The sequence below is a fragment of the Pseudophryne corroboree genome, chromosome 5 (genome assembly GCF_028390025.1).
Source record: "Pseudophryne corroboree isolate aPseCor3 chromosome 5, aPseCor3.hap2, whole genome shotgun sequence".
NCBI lineage: Eukaryota > Metazoa > Chordata > Amphibia > Anura > Myobatrachidae > Pseudophryne > Pseudophryne corroboree.
Window position 1 is genome coordinate 84,354,833 of NC_086448.1, and position 13,548 is coordinate 84,368,380.

The 13,548-nt window shown below is 48.8% G+C and overlaps 1 long non-coding RNA gene across 1 annotated transcript in view; it reads left to right on the forward strand.

Moving 5' to 3' along the window:
• Positions 1-228: 228 nt before the first annotated feature.
• Positions 229-13,548, forward strand: part of LOC134927247 (uncharacterized) — a 179,913-nt gene continuing 166,593 nt past the window's right edge. The window contains exon 1 of the long non-coding RNA XR_010177586.1: positions 229-537. This is a non-coding gene — a long non-coding RNA (uncharacterized LOC134927247). The remainder of the gene's footprint in view (positions 538-13,548) is intronic.

Genomic DNA, 13,548 nt, shown 5'->3' on the forward strand with positions numbered 1-13,548 from the left:
TGGCGATTTTTCTGTGTAAAATATTGGAGGGTATGACTTAGAGGACGGGGCGCAGCCACAGCCGCCAGCTACTGTAAGTAAAGTGTGATGCCCAGTATCTGTCCCCTGATCCCTGCTAATTGCAACCGCTGTCCCCGCAGGGGTTAATAGATTGTCCGGTTGCTGGGCAACCCCAGCTGGATGATGTCAGCAGCTAGCAGGGAAACACTAGGACCCAGAAAGATGACAGCCACAGCACCTGGAGAGTGGAAAAATCCAGAGCCCCAGCAACAGGCTGACCTGTGAACTGAGGAAGGGGAGGAGCCTGTGGGGAGGGAAGAGAATGCGGAGTGAGGAGACAGAGCCAAGCTGAGTAGAGCTGCCTGGGAGCTGGCTTGTACCTGAGAGTGCTGACTAGAGGAGTGGGGTGCAGCTGTGGAAGGACAGCAGGAAGCTCTAGTGACTGTAGAGATCCCCTCAGCCACCAGGAGCCGCAACACAGGGACAGAGAGTGGTGCAGACATCACAGTGTGACCAGCCAGGCACTAACACCCCAGGGTAAGCTCCTGTAAAATCTGAGGGAGGAGAGAGCCAGCAACAGACAGACCCTCAGGGAATGGTTGATTCTATTTCGGAGTGGGAGAAGGGACCTTCTGACGTATCTAGGGGAGGTGACACGTCACCAGGGGGAGGAGCTACGGGCGAACAGGGTACCCGAAAAGTACGCTCGCCACCTGATTACTAAAGGTAATAGTTGGTGGCGTGGATAGTAGAGGAACTATCCCGCTGGCCTTGCTCCTCCCCCTTGTGTTGTGACTCCTCCCCCAGACGGAAAAGGTCCCTTAGCCCTCTTGATTCTAGCATCTACCCTCAGGGAATCCCCAGCCTGATACCTGACAGCCAACCTCCTAAGTGCCCAGTCAGTCAGTGTGAGCCAGAAGGAGAGAGAGGCCAGATAGAGCAGGAACTAGAGACTCTGTGGTGAACTTTTACTAAGGGCAGCTGGGTAACCCCCACATTGGAAGAAAGGCATTCAGCCAAGTGTGATACAACCAGAGCCGGCCTTAACCAATATGATGCCCTAGGCAAGATTTTGTCTGGTGCCCCCTAGCACCACCGCTATTTCTGCCTCTGACCCTGTACCCCTTTTCCAGCACCATCACCCCTCACCCATAGCAGTCCTCATTTAGTGTTGCTACCCCCTATATTTAAAATAGGAACAGTGTGCACATTCGGCGTGCAGCCCAAAGAGGGGTGTGTTTTTGCTGGCAAGGCACATGGGCACACAATAGTACTCTTAATTCAAATTATGCCACACAGTGGTGCAACTTTATTCACATTTTATTATGCAATAGTGTCCCTTATTCACGTTACATCACACAGTAGTACCACTTTACAATATATACGTTACTCCTCACAGTAGTGCCCTTTATTCACATTACACCACACTGAATTACTCCTTATTCACATTACACAACTTCATAATGCTCTTTATTCACATTAGACCACACAGTAGTGCCCTTTATATACATTATGCCACACATTAGTAATGCATTTATACACATATCACACAGTAATGCCCCCTCACACATATGACACACATTATTAATGTCCTTATATACATAATGCACCTTACACATTCTGCCAACCTTTATTAATGCCCTTATACACATAATGACACACATAATGCCCCTTACACATATGCCGCACATTATTAGTGCATTTATACACATGACACGCATAACGCACACAGCACTTACATGGCCGCTAACACTGTCACCTCTGCCTCTGCTTGGATACAGCTATGTCCTCATACATCTTGCCTCAATACACCATGCAGTAGGAGATGCCTTGTGTGAGTCAACTGGCAGCTCTCCTAACGTCGGGCACCTTTTTTTATGACAATGCATCTTATTTGCATTTCTGTATGACTAGGATGCACAAGCAGCTTCTGCTGAATAAAATGATATGCGGCATGCCTATATACTGTGTGCGACTGTGACTGTATCTGCATATGAAATGCTACATACAGAATATAGGCATGCCACATATCATTTTAATCAGCAGAAGCTGCTGGTGCCCCTAGGCATGTCAGATGCCCTAGGCAGTTGCCTAGTTTGCCTATGCCTAGGGCCGGCTCTGGATACAACAGACTGTCAGTGGGAAGTATAGTCACTCTACTACAACTGACATCCAGCTGCTATTCAGAGTAAGAAACCAACAACCCATTCCTTATCACACAAAGTGAGAGACTTGGACAGTGATCTAGTTATTGTCACACCCTGCAGGGTGCATTACAGACTGTAGTGAGGGGACATGAACTCACCAAACCAGGACTTGTACTACTTCCATTTGGCTTTCCTAACAAAGGGGTCGATTCAATTCGGCAACTTATGAATAGCGCCGGGAATTAGCTCCCAACGCTATTCAATTCAGCTGCTAGTTACCCGCAATTGTCGGGAATTCTTCTCTCATCCCCGGGGGGTGAGAGAAGAAAACCGACAAAAGTGTTGCCGCGCGGCCGGCGCGAGGCTGATTCTGTCGGGAATCAGCATCGCCGCGGGTAGTTAAGTCGGAGAATGCCCGTTCTCCTGACAAAACTACCTGTTAAGTCGGCGAGAACGGGCCATCGCCAACTTAACTGGAGCTGAATTGAATAGCGTCGGGAGCTAATTCCCAGCGCTATTCATAAGTTGCCGAATTGAATCGACCCCATAGAGAGACATATTGCTTTGCTAACTAAAAATGCAACTGCCACCTGGAGGACACTAGCAATATTGCCAAGGTTCATTTAATTAATATTGTACTACATGCAAAAGTGAGTACTACATGTGCAAAGGTGTGCTTAACCGTGAAGTGTGATGTAACTAACTGGCGTTACCGGAAAGATATTACTGTAGCAGTTATGATTGTCATGTGTTTTACCTGATTTGGTGCCATTGTGTATGTTAAACCATTTTCTTTCAAAAACAGCAGTGACAACCTTGTTCCTTATAATAAAATACCAGTCACTGTTCTAACGCGTGGTGACATGTTTGTTGGGATGTTTGGGGGTCCTTGTCTCTCTGCCTAGTCCCCGAGGAAGCCTGAAGAGACAGTGTACAGAAGTCCAAGGAAGAAGATCAGGAAGCGCAGGTACCACTCGATCTACTCATACACCGCCACTCCATCACTAGTGGCATATCACAAAAGCAGTACCTACAGCGTACTAATGCTGTGGGAGGATCTGCAGTAGCGCTAGTGGCTGCAGGATGGAAAGTCACATGTAGCTGCCCTGTGGTAACAATGGTGCAGTCGCCGCCCACAGGGCCCTGTGCAGCAGCATCGCCTGCACACCCCGAGTTACGGCCCTGGAATTTTGTTCCAACACTTTTGCTATGGCGACCTTCACAAACAGATTTGGCAGCTGCAAAACACATTTATCGAAACTCAATGTTCAAATAATTTCATTATTAATTGGACGTAGTTTCCATTTAGAAGTACTGTTACAAAATAGGATGTAGTTGGAAAGATGGTCTGAGTTGTACAGAATTTTTTTTATTTTTAGGGTGGTGTCTCTAGAACATTTTCCGTCCCAGCCGTCGTCTCAACCTTTCCGTAGGGTACTTTGAAAATATTTTCTTATTGTCAGGAGAAAAAAACATTAACTTTCCTGGAAACTCCATGTACAGACCTAATTAAAGGATAAGAAATCCCAAAGAACAAACATTAATACAGAAAAGATGACACGTTAAGTGTAGTTTTGTAGAAAAGAAAAAAAAGTTCATATTTGTTCCAGATCGGTATCTTTTGGAGACAGAGATTTTTCCTTTTTTTTCTTTTTTAAATCATGCATTTCTTGGCAAACAAGGATTCCTTTCTTTTGGAACTTAATGAACATTTCTATGCTTCAATGAATGTCTTGTATTTCAAAGTTCTTGTCTGTCTGTCTGTCTGTCTGTTGGGAAACTATGGGTAATTTGATATAGACAGTAGCCAGCAGCAATGTGATTGGCTGGCAGTGCGCTTGGTATCAGTAAAGAATTTCAGAATCTAGTTAATCTTGTCGCACATTACTATGCCAATGCTTAGGTCAGGAGCCAAGAGACTAAGGGGGACATTTACTAAGCAGTGATAAAAGCGTAGAAATGAGCCAATGGAGAAGTTGCCCATGACAACCAATAGGCACTGAAGCAACATCTATAATTTGCATACTATAAAATGATACAGAGCTGCTGATTGGTTGATGGGGCAACTTCTCCATTGGCTCACTTCTCCGCTCTTATCACTGCTTAGTAAATGTACCCCTAAATCCTCGTACACTTTGGCCAAACATGTGGGTGGCCTCATTGAATGAGATCTGGCTCTTTTACGCTTTGACAAGTTGGCCAGGTTACTTCTGACATTACAGAGACCTATATAGTGGGATTGTAGATTAATGCAGTTGGAAGATGGCTATAAGGGTTCGGTTTGTGTGACTGGTGGTCAGGATGCTGGTGGTCACAATACCCATGCCGGCATCCTGATCTTTAAAATCCCGACGGGGATGAGTCAGTTTTGCTATCCCCTCTTCCCAGCCCCTAAATCCCTCCCTTCCCGCATCCTAACCCTAACCTCCCCCCTTAGTGCCTTAACCCTAACCCGCCCTCCACACAACCTAACCCTCCCCCTTAGTGCCTTAACCTAACCTCCCCCCAGTGCTGCCTAACCCTAACCACACCTCCTCGCAGCCTAACCCTAACCCCCCCTGCCCCGCAGCCTAACTCTGTTCACCTGGGTGGAGCCTAAACCTAACCTCCACCCTGGCATTAACACGCCCACTGTAGTTACGGTGAGGTTGCCGGCTGTCGGGATTCTGGCGTCGGTCTCCTGACCCTGTCGGGATTCCAGCATTAGCATTTCAACATAATCTTAACCGCATCCAGATTCCAGACTATTATCAGTTTGTTTTTTGCAATTATATCCCAAATGCATTTAACAATATGACCGATATTGTAGATATTATTCGATTTATCAGGAACTTTAATCCTCATTTTTTATTTTTCAGTTATATTTGTCTAATGTATATAGTAAATGATAAATGTATCAATATTATTATTATTATTGTTAGTATTATTATTATTATTATTATTATTATTATTATTATTAGCCTTTATTTATAAGGCAACACAAATTTTTGCAGTGCCATACAGAGCAAAAATAACTGGGTAAACTGTGAAGAATAATAAAAATACATAGTAGTAAATGAGAGCATAAAAGTGAAACAATAAATACAGATTTACAACCACATATTTTTAAATGTGGGCCTAATACAGACTCATAACAAGTGTGATAGTACGATACATAATGAATGTGACGTATGCCAGTTGGCTGAGATAGTGGACCTAGGGGGAGGGAATAAACACTAGGAGGGAGGGCCCTGCTCACAAGAGTTTGCATTATAATATACTGTATAATATGGGCCGGTTCTTGCCCTTGTGGCGCCCCGGGCAAAAATATAGGGCGTGGCTTCATATGGGGGCGTGGCCAGTTACGCCCCCATTTTCCCCCCATGAAGCGCCGCTGAAAGAAAAAAAAAGAAAAATGTATGCTTATGATCCCCGCTCCTGATTCCAGACCGCTGCAGACCTCCGCCGGCGCCGCTCTTCTCCTCTCCTCGGATCTAGGGGTCTCCCATAGCACAGCATAGACACTAGAGGTCAATTATGACCCCTAGCGTCTGTGCCACAATGCTGTGCGGTGCGCGATGACGTCATCTCGCACCGCACAGCAAGGTCTTCTCCACGAAGGGAAACTAGACGCGTAGCATCTGGTTCCCTTCGCCGCAGGGGGCACTGTAGGGGGCACAGTGGCGGATCTTGCCATGGTGCGGCGCCCTCCGGAAGGCGGCGCCCTGGGTAAAAGTCCTGCTTGCCCGTCGCAAGATCCGCTACTGTGTATAATATTCATATGACAGGACTTTCCTAACTTCTATGAAGCTGTTCCTGCCAACTGCAAAGTTTAGTTTGTCTAAAGTTCCAAGCTTGTTAACTGTGACCTGTAATCCTCTGCTCAACTATTTAGGGAGTTTCAGGATGATGCATTTAAACAATAGACACCTTTTTTTTCAACCTTAAAACTTATGTAACATTATTCTGGTCTTACTTGAAACAGATGACAAGTATCCACTGAATCAACTTACACAGCTATCGGTTTACTGTATATACTTCAGAGGCAGCCAGCCTGGATGTCTATCTAGTCAATGCTTTCCACTCGAACAATAGAGGTACTCCTGGAGCTTGTTCTGCTGCTCTTGAAATTCTGGCACCTGTTAACAGAAGAAAACAGAAGTAGTGATTGTTTGGTAAAGCTGCAGACATATATATGTATATAGATATAGTTCTGCCTCTCACACTCTCTCACTGGGAGGAGGTAAGGATTTATCAACTCTTGGGGAGAGATAAACTGGAGAGAGATAAAGTCAGGACCATCTCAACAGCATTGTAGGACATGGGCAAAGCAATGCACTACCCACCCATTCACACTAATAAATAACAATTATAACTTACCCCTCCCTACAGTCGTTCCCCATGCTTCCATAGAGTGAATGTCTAGAAGCACTCTGATTGGTGGATGCCTACAGCCATTCACCAACCAGCATGCTGTCAGTGTCAACCATGCACTGTCTGGCAGGTAGAGAATGCTGCCTGGCCACTAGCTCTGGGCACTAGGGTCCCCTAGTGCCCAGAGCTAAGCGCTGCCGCCGGCTAGAGAGGAGGGTGCCCAGACGGAGCCTGCACACTGGCCTCCTCTCTAGAAACACCTCTGGTCCTCACAGGCCCGGCGCTAGCTGCTCAGCAAAGGGATGCAGCGCCAGGAAGGAGAGGCGCTCTGCCTGCTCTGAATTCCTATGCTGCGCCGTCCTGTCCCCCCTGCTGCTGCTGCCGGCTGCTGCGCCTGTCACACTCTATGACAGGCAGCGGTGCCGGCAGCACGAAGCCTCCTCTCCCCTTTCCCTTCCTTGTGGCAGTGCACGGACCTAAAAGGGGGCAGGGCTACACTGGAACAAGGGGCGGGGCTACACAGGTCCAGGCTGCAGCAGGAGGATGAGCTGATACAGCTCCTGCCAGCCAGACTTCCTTAGGTAAGTGTCTGGTAAGACAGTGAGTGAATGGAATTATGTGTGTGTGTATACAGTGTCTGTGTATACTGTATATATGTGTGACTGTGTATGTGTGTAATTAGTGTTCACTCTAGGCTGTTTTAGCAGGGCGCTGCGCCCTGCCCGTTTTTTAGCAGGCAAAACCCGCCCTGCCCCTTTTGCGGCGCCCTGCTAGAACAGCCGCCCGCTTCCTGCCCTCCCGGGGTGTATAGATGCCGTGCGCATGCTCTCTATAGTAGCGTCTGTGGGCCGCCCCTAAAATGACGTAGGCGTGGCCACGCCCCCTAATTTGCGTGGCCGCGCCCCCGTTTCGGGCGCGCGGCTTCGCAGCGCGCACGCACATGTGCCCCCTGGAGTCCGGCGCCCTGCCCCTTTTCACTCCTAGAGTGAACTCTATGTAATGTATGACAGTATGTATGTATGTGTATATATATATATATATATGTATATATGTGTATGTGGTGTGTATATCTGTGTGTGTAAGTGTGACTGCCACATAATTTGTGTAAGAGGCACTGGTACAGAGGGCATTATGTGTGTAAGAGGCACTGGTACTACGTGTGTAAGCATCACTGGTACAGGGGGCATTACGTGTGTAAGCGTCACTGGTACAGGGGGCATTACGTGTGTAAGCGTCACTGGTACAGGGGGCATTACGTGTGTAAGCGGCACTGGTACAGGGGGCATTACGTGTGTAAGCGTCACTGGTACAGGGGGCATTACGTGTGTAAGCGGCACTGGTACAGGGGGCGTTACGTGTGTAAGCGGCACTGGTACAGGGGGCGTTACGTGTGTAAACGTCACTGGTACAGGGGGCATTACGTGTGTAAGCGTCACTGGTACAGGGGGCATTACGTGTGTAAGCATCACTACTACAGGGGGCGTTACGTGTGTAAGCGTCACTGGTACTAAATGTGTAAGCGTCACTGGTACAGGGGACATTACGTGTGTAAGCATCACTACTACAGGGGGCGTTACGTGTGTAAGCGTCACTGGTACTAAATGTGTAAGCGTCACTGGTACAGGGGACATTACGTGTGTAAGCATCACTACTACAGGGGGCGTTACGTGTGTAAGCGTCTCTGGTACAGGGGGTGTTACGTGTGAAAGCATCACTACTACAGTGGGCATTACGTGTGTAAGCGGCACTGATACAGTGGGCGTTACTTGTAAAGTATGGGAGGGCGCAAATTTATAGTTTGCTGGGGGGGCGCCGAACACCCTAGCACCGGCCCTGGGTCCTCATGCAATGCGGTGAAGGTGCTTGTTCCAGTTTTTGCTGACTGTGGGTTTATGCAGCTTCCTGGTTTGTATTCCGGCACTTAGGCAGAGGTGGGGTTGGTCTATGAGGTACTATGTGGTAGCTGCTACTGTATATAGAACAGATCATAACGAGCGCCTGAAAAAATACCTTGGTATTTTCATCTTTTAGCATTCTCTACCTGCCTCCCAAGGAGCTCGGGAGGCACCATCTCGGTGAGCAAACAGTCCTGGTTCAACCTACTCCTGCTCGAAGGTCCCTAGAATCATGGGGCCTTGGGCAGCTACCCAATGAGCCCAGATGTTAAGATAGCCCTGGATAAAGTGCCAACCAGTCAGCTTCTAACTGTTATTTCTCTAACGTCCTAAGTGGATGCTGGGGACTCCGTAAGGACCATGGGGGATTAGCGGCTCCGCAGGAGACTGGGCACAACTAAAGAAAGCTTTAGGACTACCTGGTGTGCACTGGCTCCTCCCACTAAGACCCTCCTCCAGACCTCAGTTAGATTCTTGTGCCCGGCTGAGCTGGATGCACACTAGGGGCTCTCCTGAGCTCCTAGAAAGAAAGTATATTTAGTTTTTTTATTTTACAGTGAGATCTGCTGGCAACAGACTCACTGCAGCGAGGGACTAAGGGGAGAAGAAGTGAACCTACCTAACAGGTGGTAGTTTGGGCTTCTTAGGCTACTGGACACCATTAGCTCCAGAGGGATCGACCGCAGGACCCGACCTTGGTGTTCGTTCCCGGAGCCGCGCCGCCGTCCCCCTTACAGAGCCAGAAGCAACGAAGAGGTCCGGAAAATCGGCGGCAGAAGACTTCGGTCTTCACCAAGGTAGCGCACAGCACTGCAGCTGTGCGCCATTGCTCCTCATGTACACCTCACACTCCGGTCACTGATGGGTGCAGGGCGCTGGGGGGGGGGGCGCCCTGAGGGCAATATATGACACCTTGGCTGGCAAATCTACATCATATATAGTCCTAGAGGCTATATAGATGTAAAATTACCCCTGCCAGTATTCCAGAAAAAGCGGGAGAAAAGTCCGCCGAAAAAGGGGCGGGGCCATCTCCCTCAGCACACTGGCGCCATTTTTTCTTCACAGTGCAGCTGGAAGACTGCTCCCCAGGCTCTCCCCTGTAGTTTTCAGGCTCAAAGGGTTAAAAAGAGAGGGGGGGCACTAAATTTAGGCGCAATTATATGTATACAAGCAGCTATTGGGGGAAAAATCACTCAGTTATAGTGTTAATCCCTGCATTATATAGCGCTCTGGTGTGTGCTGGCATACTCTCTCTCTGTCCCCCCAAAGGACTTTGTGGGGTCCTGTCCTCAGTCAGAGCATTCCCTGTGTGTGTGCGGTGTGTCGGTACGGCTGTGTCGACATGTTGGATGAGGAAGGTTACGTGGAGGCGGAGCAGAGGCCGATAAATGGGATGTCGCCCCCTGTGGGGCCGACACCAGAGTGGATGGATAGGTGGAAGGTATTAACCGACAATGTCAACTCCTTACATAAAAGGCTGGATGACGTAGCAGCTGTGGGACAGCCGGCTTCTCAGCCCGCGCCTGCCCAGGCGTCTCAAAGGCCATCAGGGGCTCAAAAAACGCCCGTTACCTCAGATGGCAGACACAGATGTCGACACGGAGTCTGACTCCAGTGTCGACGAGGTTGAGACATATACACAATATACTAGGAACATCCGTTACATGATCTCGGCAATGAAAAATGTGTTACGCATTTCTGACATGAACCCAAGTACTACATAAAAGGGGTTTTATTTTTGGGGAGAAAAAGCAGCCAGTGTTTTGTTCCCCCATCAGATGAATGAATGAAGTGTGTAAAGAAGCGTGGGTTCCCCCGAGAAGAAACTGGTAATTTCTAAACAGTTACTGATGGCGTACCCTTTCCCGCCAGAGGATAGGTCACGCTGGGAGATATCCCCTAGGGTGGATAAGGCGCTCACACGTTTGTCAAAAAAGGTGGCACTGCCGTCTTAGGATACGGCCACCTTGAAGGAGCCTGCTGATAAAAAGCAGGAGGCTATCCTGAAGTCTGTATATACACACACTCAGGTTCTATACTGAGACCTGCAATGGCCTCAGCAAAATAGTGCTGCTGCAGCGTGGTCTGATACCCTGTCAGATGATATTAATACCCTAGACAGGGATAATATTTTGCTAACATAGAGCATTTCAAAGACGTCGTCTTATATAGGAAGGATGCACAGAGGGATATTTACCGGCTGGCATCCAGAATTAATGCAATGTCCATTCTGCCAGGAGGGTATTAGAAACCCGGCAGTGGACAGGTGATGCTGCCTTTAAAAGGCACATGGAGATTCTGCCTTATAAGGGTGAGGAATTGTTTGGGGATAATCTCTGGGACCTCGTATCCACAGCAACAGCTGGGAAGAAAAATTTTTACCTCAGGTTTCCTCACAAAAGCCTAAGAAAGCACCGTATTTTCAGGTACAGTCCTTTCGGCTTCAGAAAAGCAAGCGGGTCAAAGGCGCTTCCTTTCTGCACAGAGACAAGGGAAGAAGGAAAAAGCTGCTCCAGGCAGCCAGTTCCCAGGATCAAAAATCTTCCCTCGCTTCCTCTGAGTCCACCGCATGACGCTGGGGCTCCACAGGTGGAGACAGGTGCGGTGGGGGCGCGTCTCGGGAACTTCAGGGACCAGTGGGCTTGCCCACAGGTGGATCCCTAGGTTCTGCAAGTAGTATCACAGGGATACAGGCTGGAGTTCGAGGCGACTCCCCCTCGCCGTTACCTCACATCAGCCTTGCCTGCTGCCCTCGGAGAAAGGTAGTACTGGCGGCAATTCACAAGCTGTACTTCCAGCAGGTGAAATCAAGGTACCCCTCCTTCAACAAGGCCGGGGTTACTATTCCAAAATGTTGTGGTACCGAAACCAGACGGTTCGGGGAGACCCATTCTAAAATTGAAATCCTTGAACACTTATATACGAAGGTTCAAGTTCAAAATGGAATCGCTCAGGGTGATTATTGCAAGCCTGGAGAATTTCAGGGTATCACTGGACATCAAGGATGCTTACCTGCATGTCCCTATTTACCCTCTTCACCAGGTGTACCTCAAAATTGTGGTACAGGATTGTCATTACCAATTCCAGACGTTGCCGTTGGTCTGTCCCTGGCACCGAGGGTATTTACCAAGGTAATGGCCGAAGTACTTATCCCGTACTTGGACGATCTCCTTATAAAGGCGTGGTACAGGGAGCAGTTGTTCGTCGGAGTAGCACTATCTCGGGAAGTGCTACAACAGCACGGCTGGATTCTGAATATTCCAAAGTCGCAGCTGGTTCCTACAACGCGTCTACTGTTTCTGGGTATGGTTCTGGACACAGAACAGGATAAAAAGGGTTTCTCCCGGAGGAGAAGTCCAAGGAGTTGGCGTCTCTAGACGGAGACCTCCTAATACAAATACAGGTGTCGGTGCATCAATGCACGCGGATCCTGGGGAAAATTGTAGCTTCCTACGAAGCGATTCCATTCGACAGGTTTCATGCAAGAACCTTTCAGTGGGACCTGTTGGACAAGTGGTCCGGATCGCATCTTCAGATGCATCGTCTGATAACCCTGTCTCCGAGGACAAGGGTGTCTCTGCTGTGGTGGCTGCAGAGTGCTCATCTTCAAGAGGGCCGCAGATTCGGCATACAGGACTGGGTCCTGGTGACCACGGATGCCAGCCTTCGAGGCTGGGGAGCAGTCACACAGGGAAGAAACTTCCAAGGACTATGGTCAAGTCAGGAGACTTCCCTGCACATAAATATTCTGGAACTGAGGGCCATTTACAATGCCCTAAGTCAGGCAAAACCCCTGCTTCAAAACCAGCCGGTACTGATCCAGTCAGACAACATCACGGCGGTCGCCCATGTAAATCGACAGGGCGGCACGAGAAGCAGGATGGCGATGGCAGATTCCACAAGGATTCTCCGATGGGCGGAAAATCATGTGTTAGCACTGTCTGCAGTGTTCATTCCCGGAGTGGACAACTGAGAAGCAGACTTTCTCAGCAGACACGACCTCCATCCGGGAGAGTGGGGACTTCATCCAGAAGTCTTCCAAATGATTGTACACCGTTGGGAAAGGCCACAGGTGGACATGATGGCGTCCCACCTCAACAAAAAGCTACAAAGATATTGCGCCAGGTCAAGGGACCCTCAGGCGATAGCTGTGGACGCTCTGGTAACACCGTGGGTGTACCAGTCGGTGTATGTGTTCCCTTCTCTGCCTCTCATACCCAGGGTAATGAGAATAATAAGAAGGAGAGGAGTAAGAACTATACTCATTGTTCCGGGTTGGCCAAGAAGAGCTTGGTACCCAGAACTCCAAGAATGATCTCAGAGGACCCATGGCCTCTGCCGCTCAGACAGGACCTGCTGCAGCAGGGGGCCTGTCTGTTCCAAGACGTACCGCTGCTGCGTTTGACGGCATGGCGGTTGAACGCCGGATCCTGAAGGAAAAGGGCATTCCGGAGGAAGTTATCCCTACGCTATTTAAAGCTAGAAAAGAAGTGAACGCAAACCATTATCACCGCATATGGCGGAAATATGTTGCGTGCCGTGAGGCCAGTAAAGCCTCAAAAGGAGGAATTTCAGCTAGGTCGATTTCTGCACTTCCTACAAGTCAGAGGTGACTATGGGCCTAAAATTGGGTTCCATTAAGGTCCAGATTTCGGCTCTATCGATTTCTTCCAAAATAGAACTGGCTTCACTGCCTGAAGTTCAGACTTTTGTTAAGGGAGTGCTGCATAGTCAGCCCCCGTTTGTGCCTCCAGTGGCACCGTGGGATCTCAACGTAGTGTTGGATTTCCTGAAGTCGCATTGAGTTGAGCCACTTAAATCCGTGGAGCTACAATACCTCACGTGGAAAGTGGTCATGCTGTGGGCCTTGGCGTCGCCAGGCGTGTATCAGAATTGGCGGCTTTGTCGTGCAAAAGCCCTTATCTGTATTTTATATGGATAAGGCGGAATTGAGGACTCGTTCCCAATTCCTTCCTAAGGTGGTATCAGTTTTTCATGTGAACCAACCTATTGTGGTGCCTGCTGCTACTTGGGACTTGGAGGATTCCAAGTTTCTGGACGTAGTCAGGGCCCTAAAAAATATATGTTTCCAGGACGGCTGGAGTCAGAAAGACTGACTCGCTATTTATCCTGTATGCACCCAACAAGCTGGG